Source organism: Triticum aestivum, chromosome 3B (assembly GCF_018294505.1).
Source record: "Triticum aestivum cultivar Chinese Spring chromosome 3B, IWGSC CS RefSeq v2.1, whole genome shotgun sequence".
NCBI lineage: Eukaryota > Viridiplantae > Streptophyta > Magnoliopsida > Poales > Poaceae > Triticum > Triticum aestivum.
In genome coordinates this window covers 274269184-274289159 of record NC_057801.1, presented here as the reverse complement: position 1 = coordinate 274289159, position 19976 = coordinate 274269184, and positions in this window count along the sequence as shown.

Here is a 19976-nt window from a genome sequence, read left to right as displayed (position 1 = left end):
CAATCCTTAGGGAAAAGCGTTTAGGTGAGATACATCCCAAGATAACTCCAACGAAAAAATTAAGGGGTTGCAAGAACTCATGAACAAAGAAAAATGATGGGTTTAAATATCTCAATCTTGATAGCTTGTGAATCATGAAACACGAAGGATAACTATCAAGAATGACATAATACCACCTCAAAAGATAAGGTAGAAAGAATGCGCTTCGATATTCGCGATAAGAATACTTGAACTCCTCCAAGAAGAATCTTGAAGAACACTTCGAGAATATATTAAATCCTTGATGAACCACCATGTACAGCCTCCATGAAGAACTCCAGTAAAAAGAGAATTATAGAAAGAAAAGAGAAGTTGAAAGAACAAGGTGAAGCCTTGCAATGATTTAGATGGAGCTTCGTGATGAGACATCCAAGAAAACTTGGAACTCCGGGAAAGAAAGGTGAGCAACTTGAATCGAGAATTGATACCACGAATGAACTCCGGAGAAAGGAATTAAATCACCTCGAGGGAAAACAAGAATAAGGATTATGTCATGCTTACCCTTCACCATCTTAGATTGATGACAAGCAACGGATAGGCATGCTACTTATTCTCATTGAAAGGATTAAGAGAGAGATACCGCAAACTTGAATAAGGTCTTCAGTGAACCACCGGTAGGAATTGAAAATGGACGTAGCAAAGGGACGAATTACTAGGAAGAATTAGAAAACGAACAAAGATACCTTGGGAAATTTAGATACAAGAGAATGAAGAGATCACGAGCTGACTAGAGAATACTTGAGCGATGCACCGGTAAGATTTCGAGAACGAGAGCTGAAAGGTGAGAAAGAATAATTCTGAGATGATGGGCTCCGAAGAATCAAACTGAAAAGACTCCTGAATTGCTCCGGATGGGTGAAAAGAATTCTCACAATCGAAAACAATTATGATAGGATGGCATCAAGCTTGAACTACGCATCTTTGGAAGAGCGGGTAAGGATTTAAGAGGAACTCTTCTTCGGTCTTCAAAATCCGAGAATGGCGATGAGTAACACCACCATGAATTGTTGAGGCACTCTGGAATGAAGAATTAAAAGGTCAGCCAACGATGAAAAGAATTTGAAAGCAATCTTAGAGAAGGCATATGACTGATGGAATCCATCGTTACGTCACACTTTTGAAAAGAATTTGAGAATAACTCCGGAAAATTTAGAAGAGTCAGGTAAGATCCTGGGAAAAGACCTGTGGGTTATGGGCTCACTCAAAAGGAAACACTGTTGAACGATATTTGAAAGAGAGATTGCATCGTTTGAATTAAGTGGCTTGAATGAGATAACAACCTAGAAATAGCTTGAATGAATTAAGAATGGAATCGCGTATCTTCTAAGATATCTTCGCACTCTGGAACAAATGGATAACGAGAAGTGGGCGGTTAAGAGGTGCACCGGCATGGGAAAGCATTTGAATCAGGGAAAGGGGTATGATCAACAGTGAAGCTTGAATTGCATCCACGGGAGAAGAAAAGAGAACGAAGAATGATGAACTTGAAACTCCTGAGCATCTTCATGAGGAAACGTCGGATAAGAACATTGGAGGGAGAAATGGAGAGACTTCTCATGAATAAAATGGATGATTGATTAAGAAATCAGAGTCCTTAAAGAAAAGGGTGGGATGGTGGGAAAACAAATGCAACTTGGGACGGGCAAAACGAACACCATTGAGATGAACTAATAATTGATCCTGCAAATGTTGAAAGGGTCGGATTAACTTGAAGAGAAGCACGCCGGTTGAGAAGAATTTACATGACAATCTCGATGATCAAGAAGGATGAGCACTCCCGTAAAATATGAGAATACTACTTAAGAAAGGTATGGAATCAACACTTGACTTGGAAGCAACTCGAATACCACAAATAGAACAAAACAACGGATTGGCTTGCAGAATAAGCTAGAAACAAACATATGATAGAGATTTCGTCCAAAATATTCATGGTGGGGCCCACACAGGCTCGATCATACAACACCATCATGTACAAGGCAGTGCACATGACATATGATGCGTCCCTGAGTCAGCATAGCCAAGGATCTTTAAAACGCAACGAGACCACAGTAAAACCAACCGTGGATAGGCGGACCACTAGACGTCGAACCCCAATCTCACATCATGCATCTGTCAGAAAGATATCCTAGGTAACTACTTGAATTCCCACCTATGAACTCCCGAAAATTTCTGGTTATGCAATCTGGTGTTGGGGATACAGGGAGGCACAAATATCTCATGCAACTAACAAATCCTACACTCCAACTGTATCCATCCGTCAACACATAACCAAGAAAACCTCGGAAATTGTGTACCTCAGACCTTCAAAAACATCTGATATACTAGATGTGGTAATACATCTGATCGCTCTCCCTAGTACTGGGTGACGTCAAACTACTCTCACCACAAAGAGTATAGAAGCTTTTTCGATGTGGGCCTCCTCTGGTATTACGGAACTGAAACGATAAGCACTGTGACGAAAACACCTTGGAGCTCAACTCCCTGGGACACTGCCACACCCCCTAAATGTCAGAGGCACCAAGATAGAATTCCTGTCACAATGATATCGGACCGATTCCACAATACCCGCGTGATTCAAAAAAAAATTGAGTGAAAAAGAGAGGAGTGATGGAAACAAAAACACCTACGTCACGAGTCCTCACCAGAACGACGATGGGGATGAGGAGTAAAAAGAAATCCTACTCTCTGATATATATAGCTAGACTCAAAATAGTTTTTTCTTCTAGACTCAACAACGATAATGGTTCGATCAATCAAGGGGGCTCATAAGGTCGGTATGGCTCTGATACCAACTTGTAGCGCCCAAGATGTGATTCTATCCCAATCACGTGATGAATTCATGATTGGGGAACAATCACATTTCGAGCGCATAGCAAGGTGGATATCATTACAACATGCCATGTACTGAATAGATGAGAATACAAGATAAAGGCTTACACTCGCCACAAGCTAGAGCATTAATACAACAATACATCAATACATAGCAATCATCATACAGAAGAGTAGGATCTGACTACGGATGAAATCGAACGAAAAAGAAGAACGACATCCACCCTGCTAGCCCAGGCTCCTGACCTGGAACTTAAATCCCTTACCGAAGAAGAAGCAGAAGAAGAACCCCAAACAAGCAAGCATCGCACTCGCATCAGATCATCGCATTACATGTACATGCAACCGTTGTTATAGTAAACTGTGAGCCACGAGGACACAGTAGTCCCATTACCATGGGTATCAAGACTAGCAAAGCTTAATGGGTATGGAATGGATAAATGGTGGGGTTGCAGCAAGCGACTAAGCAATGTATGGTGGCTAACTTACGATTACAAGAATAAGATGAGAAGCTACGCAAACGGTCGCAAACTAGCAATGATCACTAAGTGATCCTGAACTACTTACGTTCAAACATAACCCCACCGTGTTCTCTTCTCGAACTCACCCGAAAAGAGACCATCACGGTTACACACATGGTTGGTGTATTTTAATTCGAATCTGGTGTCAAGTTCTCCACAACAAGACATTAAAAATTCCCATCTACCACATAACCACGGGCACGGCTCTCGAAAGTTTAAACCCTGCAGGGGTGTCCCAACTTAGCCCATGACAAGCTCACGATCCGCGGAGACAATCCTCCATCGCGGGACATCCGATCAGACTCGGGATCGCGGTGCACAAGACATTTCGGTAATGGTAAAACTAATCCAGCAAGACCTCCCAGCGTGCCGACACCCTGATAGTAGTCGCGCGTATCTCGTCTCAGGCAATGTCCGGATTGGCTGAGTTTCCGACAGGCACACCCGTTGGTGGCCCCGACTACTGCCAGTTTGGTACCAACACCATCAGCACTGGCCCCTTGTTTATGTGGAATTACTCCTCGGGTTCATGACGCCCTATGCCAATTAATTAATTAATTCAGTATTATTATGTAGCCAAATGTTAAAACCAAAGTTGTGCCTTGCTGGAAGAATTTTATTCAAAGCGAACTGTCAAGAGGGGCCCATAAACCATCATCGTGTTAGGAACGCAAAATCAAGGAATATAACACCGATATGACAAAACTAGGGCGGCAAGAGTGGAACAAACCACCAGGCATAAGGCCGAGCCTTCCACCCTTTACCAAGTATATATGTGCACTAATTAAATAAGAGATATTGTGATATCCCTATCCATGATATCCAATATGGAACAACCCACAACTTTACCTGCAGCTAGCAACGCTATAAGAGGGGCTGAGCAAAGCGGTAACATAGCCAAACATTGGTTTGTTAGGATGGTGAAAAGGTTAGAGGTTGTTTCATGGCATATAGACAGGCTTGATAAACAAGTGGTAGGAAGCGCGACATAACGATAGCATCGAGACAACTAGCATAGCGATCATCTTGCCTGAAATCCCGCTAGGAAGAAGACCGAATCCAAAAAGTAGACGAACGGGAGTAGTCGAACAAATCCTCACGATCGCAACGATGCACAAGCATAAATATGGTACGATGCACAAACAAGTATGATACATGTCCGATTTAAATATGCATGGCATTGCCAAAGTACAACAATAATATTACAAATTAAGTGGAGCTCAATATGCAACGAGTTGCATATTAACGAAACACCACATTTAATTATTTAGTTCGCTCTCGTTATGAACCCTAAATGTTCTTAACATGGCAAGAGGTGAAGCAAAATGAATCTACCTATCTAGGCAAGTTTAAATGAGACCGGAAATAACAAACAACAATTTCGAAAAAAACATATGTTATTTAGCAATTTAAAGCAAACAATAATTTTAAACATTTAATATGTTGTTATCATGATGCAGATGACATATGCAAGTGATATGCATTTTTTATGAAATCTTGGCATGCAAGATGATAAGAGCATTTGTCGCCATGACGGAATGAAAGGATGCCACGGCAACGATAACGAAAATATGCCATGACAATGTTTCGGTTCCGACAACTCATTGAGATATCGGTGCAAAAGAAGTGTGACAGGAGCGAGTCATGCAAGGATAGTGGGGTGATCCTTGATACGGGGTCCCACGGGTCAATGGCATGGAAACGAGGAACATGCAAGGAACAACTCGAACACGTGCAAACATAGGGTGCATCACACACACACATGCATTCGACGGTCGTCTCGTCGTTATACCTTCGAAGCGTGCGTTTTCGGGACGAAACGAGTTCAATGCGGTGTAGATGAAAGTAGACGTTCTCGCGACAGTAGTGAAAGTAGTGGTACCTATGTTTTGAATTTCGGCCGAGAAAAATGGATTCCAGCCGAATTCCGGCCATCTCGGCCAGGGGCAAAAAATACCTTCGGGCGAAAAAATGGATTTTGGTCAAACTTTGGTCAAATTTAAGCTGAATTTGGGTCAAATTTCAGTCGAAATTTTCAAAAATGGCCGAAATTCAGCCATCTCGGTCTGGGGCGAAAAGTTTCACAAACCGAAAGTCAAAACCTTGGGTGGTACACGTCTCGAAGAGGAACTTGACACATCTGGTGTTTCCGGGGCGACCATAGTGGCACATGTTTCATAGACGTTCAAGTCATCGTTAGAGGTACTTGTCGCATCGTCGGGCGTAGTCTTACCCATCTCGTCGTGGAAGTAGAGGTACACATTTTGGAAGTAGTTCACGATGATGGTATTCGAACTTGGCGCTTGTGCTACACGGGTCTTCGGCGACGGTAGTAGTACACGTTCGAAGAGGACCTTGACGGGTCATCGACCTCCCGGTACTTGGCGTCATCTCGGCCTTGACAGAGATGAAACGGAACGCAACGGTTGTGGCACTTGGCGAAAATCTCGAAGATGGCCTTGGCGTTCCTGGTTCGGTGGTTGTGGAGTCGAGGTCGGGCCCGACCGAGTTGAGGAGAGGAGCAGGCCGTAGCCAGGACCATGGAGAAGGAGGGGCGATAGCAGGCAGGAGGCATCAGCGGGGCCGCGCGAGGAAGAAACCAGGAGGGCGGACCGAGGCAGTGCTGTGCGCCTGTGCGGGAGGTAGCCGGTGCGCAGCAAGGCGACGAGGAGGTGGAAAGGCACGCTGGCCGAACTGCGGCTTGGAGGGGCAGCGTCGATGGACCGCGGAGGGTGCACGTGGCGCCGTGCTTGCTCCGGCCGTCGAGGATGCCGGTGGCAGGGGTTGCGAGGAGGTGGCGCCATGGGCAGGCTCCTGTCAATAGGGGGAAACGACAGCATCGGCAGCTGCTGGTTAGAGAAGCAGAGAGATAGCGAGAGCAGGGAAGAGAGATGGCAGGCGATAGGGGTCGGCTACCCTTTGGCGACGACCGAGGAACCGGTGGGGCGGCTGGAGACGGACAACGACCACCGCAGCAGCAGTGCTCGCACGCGTCTGCAAGGGCGCGGGAGAGGAGGGGCTAGAGAGAAACGGCGACGGGAGGAAGGGAGAGGCCATGGATCGGGCGTGAGGAGCTCGTCTCCCTCGGCTTGATGCGTGCGCGTGTGGATCGGGAGAAGGGGACAAGGGAGGCTGGCGGCGCTAAAGGAGGATGAAGGGGAGAGAGGGGATCGATCGGTGGAGGATGGGGATCGGGCTAGGGTTATAGGTTTAGGTGGGCTGGCTGGGCTAATGGGCCAGCCTGGCTGTGGGCTAAAGTCCATAGAAAGTAAGAAAAGAAGGAGAGATGGGCCAGCCTTGGTTAAGAGAGAAAGAAAGGTTTCTTCTTCTATTTGTAGAAAAAGAAAAGAGAAGCAAAAGATTTATTTGGGAGAGCCAAATAAATCTAATTTGAACTAAAGTTTGACGTGTGGCTACTTTGATATAACAGAGCTCCACAACTAGAGAAGGAGTAATCGGAGAAGATGAAGGATTTAAATGATTACAGACAAGAGGGGCTTTAAGATGCAATTTGTTATGGTTGATACCAAATTAATGGAATATTATTATAGTAGCTCCCTAAATATTGGGAGGATATGTTATAAAGAGAAATCACCATATGAATTCCCTCGATTTAAATATATCAACGATCTATGCAATTTATTTAGCTGGGGTTTAAAAAGGCTTGCATGAAGACATGATGCAATGCAAATGATGCAATGATGAATGCAACAAGCAAAACAAACACACGGCGAAACTCGGAATCGCTGGAAGTCTTCTCGAGCGTCGATCTCGGGGCGTCACAGAGTTTACACTAATCGAAGAGAAAGACAAAGGTGTTGAAGCTGATGTGGCAACAGAGAATGAAAATGAGAAGACAAATAATAAGTTGCTTAGGAATGTTTTAAGTATGAGGACATGTTTGACTTCTGTTACACATGTGGCATTATCGGTCATAGGGACAAAGAATGTGGGATGAAACCAACTATGTGAGAAACCTCAGTTTGGGCCATGAATGAGAGCTAAGGAGGAAGGTAGGAAGGGAGATGATGGGAGTAGGGGAAGTGGACGGATAATATGGGAAGTGGTGGGAGCAGGGTGTTTAGTGGAGTGAGAAAGGGCTCGGGGGTGTATGGACAGGGAGACCGCAAGTAGTATGAATCGCTCTCTGGGTTTCCTTCTTGAGTTTGCCCCAAGTGAGGGCTACTCCTGATCTCTTGGCAGCTTGGCACTCCCTCCACCAAGTGGCTGCTTCTCTGGCTAGATATATGATCGGGCATATGGACATCGATCCATCTCCCAGTCACTAGTACACAAGGGGGCTACTAACCCACCCACCCCCCAATTGCACATTGCACACGATGGGGAAAAACTGTGTTCAATGACGACGTCGCACACACTACAAAAATTAAACCATGTATCCAGGAAATAAACATGCGCGACCAGTAGACCATCACACACAAAAGGAAAATAGAAATTGTGTGGTAACGTGCACACGGTTATACAGAACGAATTGTTTGTGAAGTGGTCAGTTATCACCCACAATTTCAGAAAGGGGACCATGTGCATGTGAGCACACACGATTTTGCAAAGACAATTGTCTGTGATGTCTTGAACCATTCCACACATAACTTACGGGAAAAACGTGTGCCATAAGACACAAATGGTTCGTATTGCCGCACAATGTGAGATATGTTTTCCATCACATATAGTTATCCTTATGACTATGTGCGACATCATATACTTTCATACATGTCTAATGTCCTAACTGTTTGTGATACCACATAACTGGATAAGACGTACCTTTGTAATGGCGCCGACGCCCGTACCAGTCTGTCAGGCTCGCCTCTCGATGCGAGTAATGGCGGCCACCCATTTCTGCGTTTTTTCATGCAGCTCGCGGCATTTTCCGCGGTTGTTTTCACGCTAAAACGAATTTCCCGCCCCTCTCCACCAATGATACAGTGTATGCGACTGGCTTAGGGATGAGAGAGTAGACATGCAAGAATAGATACCCGTACAAGCATCACACTAGTACGTATACATAAGCCTTAGCACGACTGTTAGTATAACACAGTGGTAATGGTTCACACCTAACACGTCTGTTGTAATAGTCGGCGTCTAATGTTCTCATTGTCCTCGAAGTTTCCAAGTATCCAATGTTAATGCTCAACTTCTATGGTGGTGTCTTCTCTACTTATAGTCTTACTGAGGTGGTGAGGGTCTAATTGTAATCCTATTCCTGTGAGAATTTCATTCACACCATACGCAACATCATTTAATGCATGGCATCATTCACTAACTATGCAACATTTAATTCACACAGACAACTCCTAAGTAAGATCATATCACATCTTATGTGATCTCATCAAACTACTCCTAAAATGTTTTTTTAAGGTTGACATACTATTCCATATGTCATTTAGTTGTTATCTCCTCATTCTGCTTCCTCCCCGGTGTCACTCTTGCACTTCTTCTTTGCCAATTCCTCCCTGAGTACTTCCAGTTCCTCTTCTAATTCCTTGACGTGTTTTTGGGTTCTGTGCAGTTTTGCCCGGAGTCTTTCTCCAAGCTTCTCAATAGCATTCCATGCAGCGCTTTGTGCCGACTTGAAAAATGTAGTGTGGAGCACTAGGTTAGTGACCATGCTGTGTCCCATGTTTTGGTGGTCGTCTCCTTTGTTCTCATACGATGCAGTTGCACCCACTAATATTCTTGGCCTTCATCCATGACTTGAAATCCTTTGTCCACAACTTCTCCTTTAAGTCCCATACTTAACATAATATTCTTCAGTGCTCTTGGGAACTCAATTTCGCATTCCAAGTTCATGGTCATCAGTGGTCCTTTCTTGATGGATTCAATGAGACTGGCCATCTACAGTTTTGAATGCAATGAGGTAAGAAGGTGCGAGATCAAAGCAGAAAAAATGTACAAGTGGAGTCAAAATATGTTTTTAGTCCTATGGCTTTCCGACTCCATTTTTAGGGTCATGACCTACAGTCAACTCGGTCCCTGATAAGAAAATGAATCTTTGCGCTTCCAGTGCCAGTGTAACATCCCAATTTTCCTAATTTGGATGTTAATAGATTATTCATATGCATCTCATATTTTCTATGCACTATTTACTTTCTCGTAATATTCAAGTCCTTATGCAACTCAAGTCAAATTATCGGAGTGGAGATAACATGACTTCTCCCGTGTTAAATAAGAAGTTCATAATGTCCAGAATATTGTTTTTAGTTCACCTGATATATTTTGGGAGTTATAGGAACTTTGAATGATTTTAGATGAGTATTATAATGCTCTTTGTGTGGACTATTGCATAAAAGGAACTTTTCAAAATTTGTATTAGAGCAGGAACTAGTGTTCATATACTTCATATTACTAGCAAACATGCCCGTGCATTGCAACGGGATAAGAAAAATCGTACGCCCCAAGAACGAATACTACACAACACCAAATAAAGTGTTTAGTTAATTAGTTCTCTTCTCGACTTGAAGGATGTAAAAAAACAGCAAAAGAGCGAAAATAAAAACACTGTAGATTACATACCATGTGCTCACTTAATCATTTTGACATAATTGATTACATACATGCGATTGCAGTGGGGTCAGTCATATTTCGTGATTTAACATCAATTGTGTGTAATATATACATCTAGAACTCTCATGTTTCTCGCGCGACGACTTTCTTTTACCGTTAAATTACTATTCTTTCTCCGGATATATCTCACTCTAGAAAGAAAATGTGATAGGCCTTTAGATGGAAACTAATATGGAAACTCTGAAAACACCGGAACGCAGTCATCTTCGACAAAGCTTTGCCTTGTAAGAATGTTGTCATACGCAAGATCACCCAAGAAGGACGCATGTGGAAGCAAGCAGGGCTGTTCAAGGGAGACCTAGATAGCTTTTTTAGCCAGATGGAAGGGTGGGCTACCGCGGCACATTAGTTTGTATAGGGTGTGTCCTCTAGTAGGGTGGGAGTAGTGTTCATCTATATTTTTTAAAAAAAGAGGATGACCCCCGGCCTTTGCATCTGGGCGATGCATACGGCCACTTTATTAATTATTTTCACAAGACCTTACAAAATCATATAACAGTAAGACTAAAGCCGCCGTCTAAGCAACAAACTGTCACTACACCTATCCAGTTGATGAAGGGGCGCAGATAGCCTGAGCCTAATATCAAACAGACATCGCAACCAAGCCTAACATCTAAGGCCTGAGACCCCAACCTAGCCACTTGCCGGGTCTGGGGCACACACTGATCCGGCGTGCTCTCAGAGGCCGCCGATGTCAACTGCCACCGCTCCATCTTCAGAACTGTACTGATGCATCAACCTTGCTCGGTCCAGCTATCGTCGACGCCACCACGACGCCCAACGACACCTCCTCCCTGCGCGCAAACAGCTGAACACGTCGCGGTCGCCACTGATACACCTTAGCGCCATGCTGCCAAGTACCACCAGCGGACACCGCTTGAAGCCCTTGGAGGATCTGTCGTGCGTAGCACCTGCCGACCAGGCATGACCAAGCGTAGCACCTGTCGGTCAGGCATGACTTGACATCTCCACCGAAGCTCCGTGCAAGACGAAGCCGCTCCACCTCCTGCCTTGACTTCCAGCGCTGCTCCACAAAACGATGCTCCCAAGAGAGAAACGACACTGCAGTGTCGCCATCGTCCGGTCTGGAACACCAGATCTTAGGATTTCCCCCGGAGCAATATGAGTGGGTCGACGGTAGTCACATGACGATGCCTTCATCAAGGTAACGACATGGAACGCCGCCATCGCCCGCCGTCGGCTCGGTTTTCACCGGCAACTACGTCTTCCCGACTCGCAGCTGGTGCCAGATGACAGATCCTGAGATCCGAATACCCAGCCTCAGGCCGACCACCTCTGACGGAAGAGATGACCACCACCGCCGGCTGCACCGGTCAGAACAGATCTGATCGGAGGTGCCGCCGACGAAACCACCAGGCCCTCCACGCCGCCGTCGCCGATCTGAAGGCAGCATGCACGCCACCGCAGCCAAGTCGGCCGCCGCCGACCGCAGCCGTCGCCGTCGACCGAAGGGCCATCCGCAGCGCCCGCAACCCTGGCCTCCGCCGCGCCAAGCCGTCGCCGTCCGAGGACGGGCCGGCCTCCCGCGGCCTGCAGCCATCCGCCATGCCGCAGATCCCAGATCGATCGCGCCACCACACGCCTTGGGGTCCGCCCCACCCCAGAGACGCGCGAGAGAGGAGATCCCCCGCCACCCCGTCGGCCCCCGGGCTTAGCCCGGCGGCGGCGGAGGGAGAGGAGGAGGGAGTTTGCGGCGGCGGCGACTAGCTTTCATCTATGTAATGTAATGCTACTGTGGAGGGGCTCTTTACCCCCGCCTCCTTCTTTTTAATATAGTACGCACACCCGTGCGTATTCGAGAAAAATTTATAGAATTCACTAGCCCTACAACTTAGGAACATAACTAGTGAATAACCAAGCTTAAAACTTTAGAAAAGGGTTTGGAACCATAAGTTGAATATGAGAGGCTCCAAAGAGCTAACTTATTGCCATCTCTGACTCAAGAAATGTAAATATTTCCTCATGTGTAGTGTAGAGTGTGCAAACTTGACGAGGAAATAAAAGGTTTTCTAAAAAAGACTAATAAAAGGTTAAATAAGTAAAAAGATGTGTTTGACATCTTAAAGTTCTTTATGAACTTAGAATCACGAGGGGCACACATCGATTTAATCCTTAAACACTGAATATGCCATTGTAATATTTTAACACTCTTACGAACACCTTTGAATATGACCGGTATCAAGCATATAGTCAAAGACTTAAGAGTCGAAGATTCCTGAAAATATGAAAATTAAAAGTGTACTTTGGAGAAAGGATGACAAGCCAGATAGATGGTTCAGCTTACCCATTTGAAGCCTAAACGTACATAATAAACTATTTGTTGATCACGCTGACAAATAAAAAAGGGAGAAAGATAATTTCATAGGAGTGACGAACATATTCCATGTACTCGAACTGATAGACGACACCGGCATGAAACGCTAAGCAAACAGATGTCCGCGTGCAATCAAAGTATTTCATTAGAGCTGGACCAGTGTTTCCGACAACTATTACAGCTCCACCTGCATGAGAAACAAACTGTAGTCAGTTAAAAACCTCAAAAAGAAAAAAGAAAAACTGTAGTCAGTTAAAATATGCGCTGTAGTGACAACCAAATTGATTTAGCCTGGGCAAACGAAAGTAAAACTGAACTCAAGTGCATCAAAATAATGTACAGTTGAATTAATATCCTAACATAGCAGAAAAATATTAAAGAACGGATGGACATGTGTACGTATTTCTAATTCCTTTGGGTTCGATTGTTGGGACTGTGTGCGTCAATCTTTACACTGAGGAAACCAGTGTCCTCCAAGAGCCGTGGTGAGATGGGATCGATGCATCAGCGGCTCCGCCGTACCCGTGCTACCCAGCAGCTCCTTCGTCTCCTTTGTGACGCCCGTGTCCGACAGTCGTAGCGCCTTGCCATACCTCCCAGCTCGCATCTGCAACCGTGTCTCTGTTTCCCGTTGTCGTCGCCCCCGTCGCCATCTCCGCGGTCTTCGCAGAAATCTCTTTCTGTTTCTTAGTTTTCACGTCCGATCACGGATCTAATCTCTTTCTTTTTTCATCCGAGGCATGCCGCACCTTTCCGTTCGATCCGTCCTCTCTCTCCCGTGGGGATAACTCCGAGGCGTGTTCCCCTCGAGCTGTGTCTTTTCCCTTCTTTATTTATTGGTACTAGCAAAAATGCCCGTGCGTTATAATGAAAGGATTTTTTTTCATAATCTTCACACATTTTGTTCACGTCTCATTGCATGATTTTGAAAATTTGTTCACAAATGCAAGAAAATGTTTCTTTTTTAAATTTTATTCACAAATTGAAGCAATGTTCACATTTCACAAATTATTCTGAATTTCAAGAAACATTTTTAAAAAACATACTATAATATTCCGATCCACCCAGCAGTTAATTCTTCAAAATCCACGCGGGTATATACTCACAAAGACTCAGAAGCATTACTGTTTAACTATATAGCTTCGGTCATTTGTGAACATTTTTACAAATTTGAAAACAGTTTTCACTATTTACAAACATTGAAAATATGAACATTTTTTTTATATTGTGAACGGTTTTTAAGCATTTTCTTTTGAATGGGTGAACGATTCTAGAATAGACGAACATTTTTTTGAAATTGGTGAAATTTTCTTGAATATCTTTCCATTGCACAATCCTCTATTCATCATTGCTTTAATACACCCTCCAAGACAGCCCGTGATTCCTTTAATCAAGGGTCCTGATTGCCTATTTTGGCGATCTTGCTGATATTCAAATTCAACTGCGAACGTATATAAACTGGAAAGAGTCGGTCTAAAGAAGCGAGGTGGGACAATTTAACATGAAATATGGTTGCACAATCCTCTATTCATCATTCCTTTTATGCTTTCTTTTGCAGCGGTTTTATGCTGAGTAGGCCCAGCGGTGCAACAACTGCATCAATACATTTTTTTTTATCACGGAATACTTTTTTAGTGGTATAATTTTTGTTCTACACTGATGCTATATATACGTGCGCTGGTGGAGGCCAGCAGCCCGAGGCCCAATCCCGTTTGAAATCATAGAAATATAATACAACCTAGTTTTAGCTACAACAATTAGTTGTCTGAGTTGGTTGTTGCATTGAATCACCTATGATATGAAGTAAGAGGTCTTCAGTTTGAATCCTTGCCTGGCTCTTATTTTTAAACACATTTGTGGGGTGTCAATCCGCGACCTAGACGGGCCACAGAGAGCAGGTTGAGGCCCAACCTGCTATGGGGCGGGAGCAGGCTTAAGTGCACGCTGCGAACGTGGCCCATAAGTTTTTGGTATAATTTTTAGGACGGGCCATAAAAAGAGTACCATCTTGGTTAGAAAATAAATCCCAAAAATATAACATGGGTGAACGGATGAAAAAAATTAACGAAACACACCTTGCTTTATTAGTAGGTATAGATATAGATATAGATATAGAGGTATAGATTTATTGGTCTTCTCTTCTTCGTTAATTCCTTCCCATAATTCATGAGGTGGCTTGCTGATTTCAAATCAAGCACATATATAAATTGGTGAATTAAGATGTAGAAGTCCAATGCCGTACTTTCTAAACAAAAGCCACGAGGTAGCTTAGTTGGATGTTGCCATCATGACGTGTTGGTAGGTGGGGAGTTTGATCCATAGTACTGATGATTTTAATTTTTGCCTCCTCTCCTAGGTAGCATGGGCCTGGGCTGCACCCCTCCTCCACGGAAGGACGCAACGGCAAGGTGGCCTATCTTCATTGAGCTGAATCAAGATTGAACCGTTGAATCCTAACAAGTGATAGAGTGTGGGTTGATTACCCTAAAATTCAGGGTTTTTTTTCTACAAAAGCGCACGACGGATCAAGAATACATATCCTCTTTAATAGTAGGTATAGATTAGTTATACTTTATTATATGTTTGTAGTACTTTAAGAATATTATTTGGTGTTTTATTTTAGCCAAAATGTATTTCCCGAATCTCTACTCCTAAAAGGGGAATTAGTAGTCTCGCCTCACTTCGAACAACTCCTTGGCAAACTTTATATTACGCCCACGAGCATTTTACAGGTGACATTTCGCTCAAGCACAACTAATTTTGATGGGCCCATTTAACGCGTGCATTAATTCAATCAAATCAACACTTTCCCAAACAACTTCATGCATTAACTTATTCAAATCAAATCTTAAAAGAAGTCGCAACTAACTCCAAACTTTCCTCACCTTCCACTACTCATACCCAAATCAAATCAAATCTTACCAAAACATTAACTGTAATCAAAGTTGGCCGACCCATTTGACGCGTGCGCATGTTTTATTTTTCATTTTTTTTCTATGTTTCGTTTTTTTTCCTATGAGCAATAGCTTGGTGTTTGCTTGGTATACTACTAGAATCGACACATACATGTATGCCATGGTGAGTTGGTAGCGTCGTCTCCATTCCGGTTAAACCTCCCCCACTGATTTTTTTCTATCCCACCAATTTATTTAAACTGGTTTTTAGCCCACTGATCTATTTAGTCCGGTTTTTATCTCCCAAATTTTGTAATGTTGTTATGAAAAGGAATCAATCACGGTGATCCTCAATCAATCTTTAAATACCAAATCTATGGAAAGAAATCAATGTTTGATAACACAAGGCAGATTTATGGAAAGGAATCGATGTCAAATGCATCATGCATACATTCTTAAATTCTTTGATTAAAGAGTTTTTAGCTCTTGATATTTTATTATGACTGTCGATATATCCATTCACACATCACTATGAGAAATATTTTTCATTGGGAGATAAAAAGGAATAAAAGGAGAGTGATTTACCGGTAAAAAAGAAGTCGCCAAGGTAGTTTGGTATGCAAGAAGATTTTGAATATGTACGTGAGATATAGTTAATGTTGAATTACTACATATATATGCCCGTGTTGCAATGCACGGGAAATTAACTAGCATGAGTGGTAGGTTACTTCGAATGTCATTATTATGTTTCGGTACAACAGTTTAGCTAAATCTACCATTGACGTGAGATTATGTGGGATGCCCACTTTCCCCGTGTGGAAACATGTGGGCCTCCTACTTATATTGTGCGACAGATGTGGATGTGGATCTGGATAGGGGTTGGTGTTGTTCTTCTCAGTAATGGCTATTTGAGCGGAATAATTTTCCTACTTTAGAAATTGTGACAAATTGCATTTCATTAGAGATGGATTTGTAGCAAATTGCATGAACGAGCAATTCATGTTTTTTTTCATCAGTTTGGAATGTTTTTAGTTAGAATAGAAGGCTAAATGCATTGCTTGGTTGCTTATAACGGACACAGTGGCATGCATACTCAACAACGGACATCATATTTTCATGGGATGCACGACATCTAACTGTATTTTACAACGTGGCAATGACTCGGGAGATGTTAGATCTACCTTATTTGCTCGGGGGTATCATGGGCGGCGCACCCCTTCTACCCCTGGATGGAGGTGGCAGATCGGCACGAACACGAGGGGAGGGATCATGGCGGTGAGTGGGGTGGTTTGCGGGGGACTCCTCCTTGGAAGTACATGGAGAAGTACGGTGTGAAGGAGAGAGGGCACCATGGCGAAGGTGAGGTGGGCGTCATTTGGTTTTAAAGGAGAGGGCTCCAGCGAGAAATGTCCCACTATGGCAGGAAACTGAGAGGGAAGGGGAGGGTCCGGCAGAAAAGGAAAAGGTGCGTTGTGCGATGAGGTTTTTGTGTTGGGCCCACGAGTTGGAGATAACATCATGGATAGTACGGACAACCACATTTCCCGCGAGGGGAGGGATCAGAGTGAAGAGCGGGGCAGTGGTGATCGGCACAAACACGAGGGGAGGGGATGAGGGCGGAGACTGGGGCGGTTGGTGGGGGACTCCTCCTTAGCGGTATGTGGAGAAGTACGACATGAAGGAGAGAGGGGACCATGGAAAAGATGAGGTGTTCCCAACAATGGACATCATTTTTTTGGAATGCATGACATTCAATTGTATGTTACAACGTGGAAATGGCTCGGAGCCATTGGATCTGCCTGCTTGGCTCGAGGGGGGGGGATCACGGGTGGCGCACACCTCTTACCCCTTGATAGGGTGGCGGATCAGCACGAACATGTGGTAGGGGATCACAGCGGAGAGCGGGACAGTTGGTGGGCGACTCCTCCTTGGCGGTCCGTGCAGAACTACAGTGCAAAGGAGAGAGGGTGCCATGGCCAAGGTGTGGTGGGCGCCATCCAATTTTAAAGGAGAGGGCTCCAGCGAGAAATGTCCCTCTGCGGTGGGAAACCGAGCGGGAAGGGGAGGGTCCGACAATAAAAAAGGAAAGGGTGCATCGTAGGGTGGGGTTTTTGTGTTGGGCCCACATGTTGGAGATACCATGAGGAATTGTCCGGACAACCGCATTTCCTGCGAGGGGAGGGGGTCAGGGCGGACAGCATGGAGGGTGGCCGATCGACGCGAACATGAGAGGAGGGGGTCAGTGTGGAGAGAGGGGCGGTTGGTGGGGGACTCCTTTTTGGCGGTCCGAGAAGAAGTATGGTGTGAAGGAGAGAGGGCACCATGGTGAAGCCGAGGTGTGCCCAACAACGGACATAATATTTTTGCGGAATGCACGTCACTCAAATGTATGTTACAATGTGGCAATGGCCTAGAAGACATTGGATCTACCTTTTTGGCTTAGATGGGGGGCATCACGGGCGGCGCATGCCTCTTACCCCTTGATGGGGGTGGCAGATCGACACAAACATGGAGGAGGGGATCAGGGCGGAGAGCGGGGCAGTTGGTGGGAGACTCCTTCTTAGTGTTCCATGGAGAAATATGATGTGAAGGAGTGAGGGCGTCATGGCGAAGGTGAGGTGAGCGTCATTCGGTTTTAAAGGAGAGGGATCCAGCGAGAAGTGTCCATCTATGGTGGGAAACAAAGCGGGAAGGGAAGGGTCCAACAAGGAAAAGAAAAGGGCGCATCATGGGGTGGGGTTTTTGTGTTGGGCCCACATGTTGAAGATAACATGAAAAATAGTGCGGGTAATCTCATTTCTCCCTCACATACGGTCTGGATTTAGGAGAATCCGGACTGTTCGGACAATTGAATTTTGGGGAGCCTGCTAGGATCCCATTTGATCCGAACATGCCCAAATGTATGAGAAAGAAATGAGCTTCGACTTTAAAGACGACATTCATGATTTGTGTGATTCATTTTATATACATTGTAGCCCATAGAATGCATGGGCGTTCTACTAGTACTATTTTAGTTGACAGTTTTACTGTTCATGGGCTATACAGCAACAACCCAACTTTTATTCCTTGCACACCATCGTTATTTTCTGACCTTCACAGATGATTTGAGTTGGTATGGATATATTTACTTAATGAAACACAAGTCTGAAACATTTGAAAAGTTGAAAGAATTTCAGAGTGAAGTGGAGAATCATCATAACATGAAAAATAAAGTTTCTACGATCTGATCGTGGAGGTGAATATCTGAGTTACGAGTTTGGCCTTCATTTAAAACAATGTAGAATAGTTTCACAACTCACACCACGTGGAACACCATAGCTTAATGGTGTGCCCGAACGTCGTAACCGTACTTTATTAGATATGGTGCGTTCTATGATGTCTCTTTCTGATTTACTACTGTCGTTTTGGGGTTATGCATTGGAGACAACCGCATTCACGTTAAATAGGGCACCATCTAAATCCGTTGAGATGACATCTATGAACTATGGTTTGGCAAGTAACCTAAGCTGTCGTTTCTTAAAGTTTGGGGTTGTGAAACTTATGTCAAAAGGCTTCAGCCTGATAAGCTCGAACCCAAATCAGGGAAGTGCATCCTCAAAGGATACCCTAAGGAAACAATTGGGTACACCTTCTACCACATATCCGAAGGAAAGATCTTTGTTGCCAACAATGGATCCTTTCTAGAGAAGGAGTTTCTCTTGAAAGAAGTGAGTGGGAGGAAAGTAGAACTCTATGAGGTAATTGTACCTTCTCTCGAATTGGAAAGTAGCACATCAGAGAAAATTGTTCCCGTGATGCCTACACCAACTAGAGAGGAAGCTAATGATGATCATGAAACTTCAGATCAAGTTACTACCGGACCTCGTAGGTCAAACAGAGCATGTTCTGCACCAGAGTAGTACGGTAATCATGTCATGGAAGTCATGTTATTAGACCATGGCGAACCTACAAACTGTGAAGAAGCTATGATGAGCCCAGATTCCGATAAATGGCTTGAGGCCATGAAATCTCAGATAGGATCCATGTATAAGAACAAAGTATGGACTTTGGTGGACTTGCTCGATGATCAGCAAGCCATTGAGAATAAATGGATCTTTAAGAAGAAGACAGATGTTGATGGTAATGTCACCATCTACAAAGCTTGACTTGTTGCGAAAGGTTTTTGACAAGTTCAAGGGGTTGACTATCATGAGACCTTCTCACCCGTAGCGATGCTTAAGTCAGTCCAAATCATGTTAGCAATCACCGCATTTTATAATTATGAAATCTGGCAAATGGACGTGAAAACTGCATTCCTTAGTTGTATATGATGCAACTAGAAGGTTTTGTCGATCATAAAGGAGCTAACAAAGTGTGCAAACTCAAGCAATCCATCTATGGACTAGTGCAAGCGTCTCTAAGTTGGAATATATGCTTTGATGAGGTGATCAAAGCATATGGTTTTATATAGACTTATGGTGAAGCCTTTATTTACAAGAAAGTGAGTGGGAGCTCTGTAGCATTTTTGATATAATATGTGGATGGCATATTGCTGATTGGAAATGATATAGAATTTCTTGATAGCATAAAAGGATACTTGATAAGAATTTTTCAATGAAAGACCTCGGTGAAGCTGCTTACATATTAGGTATCAAGATCTATAGAGATAGATCAAGACGCTTGATAAAGAGTTTTCAATGAGTACATACCTTGACAAGATTTCGAAGGAGTTCAAAATGAATCAGCCAAAGAAAGAGTTCTTGCCTGCATTGTAAGGTGTGAAGTTGACTAAGACTC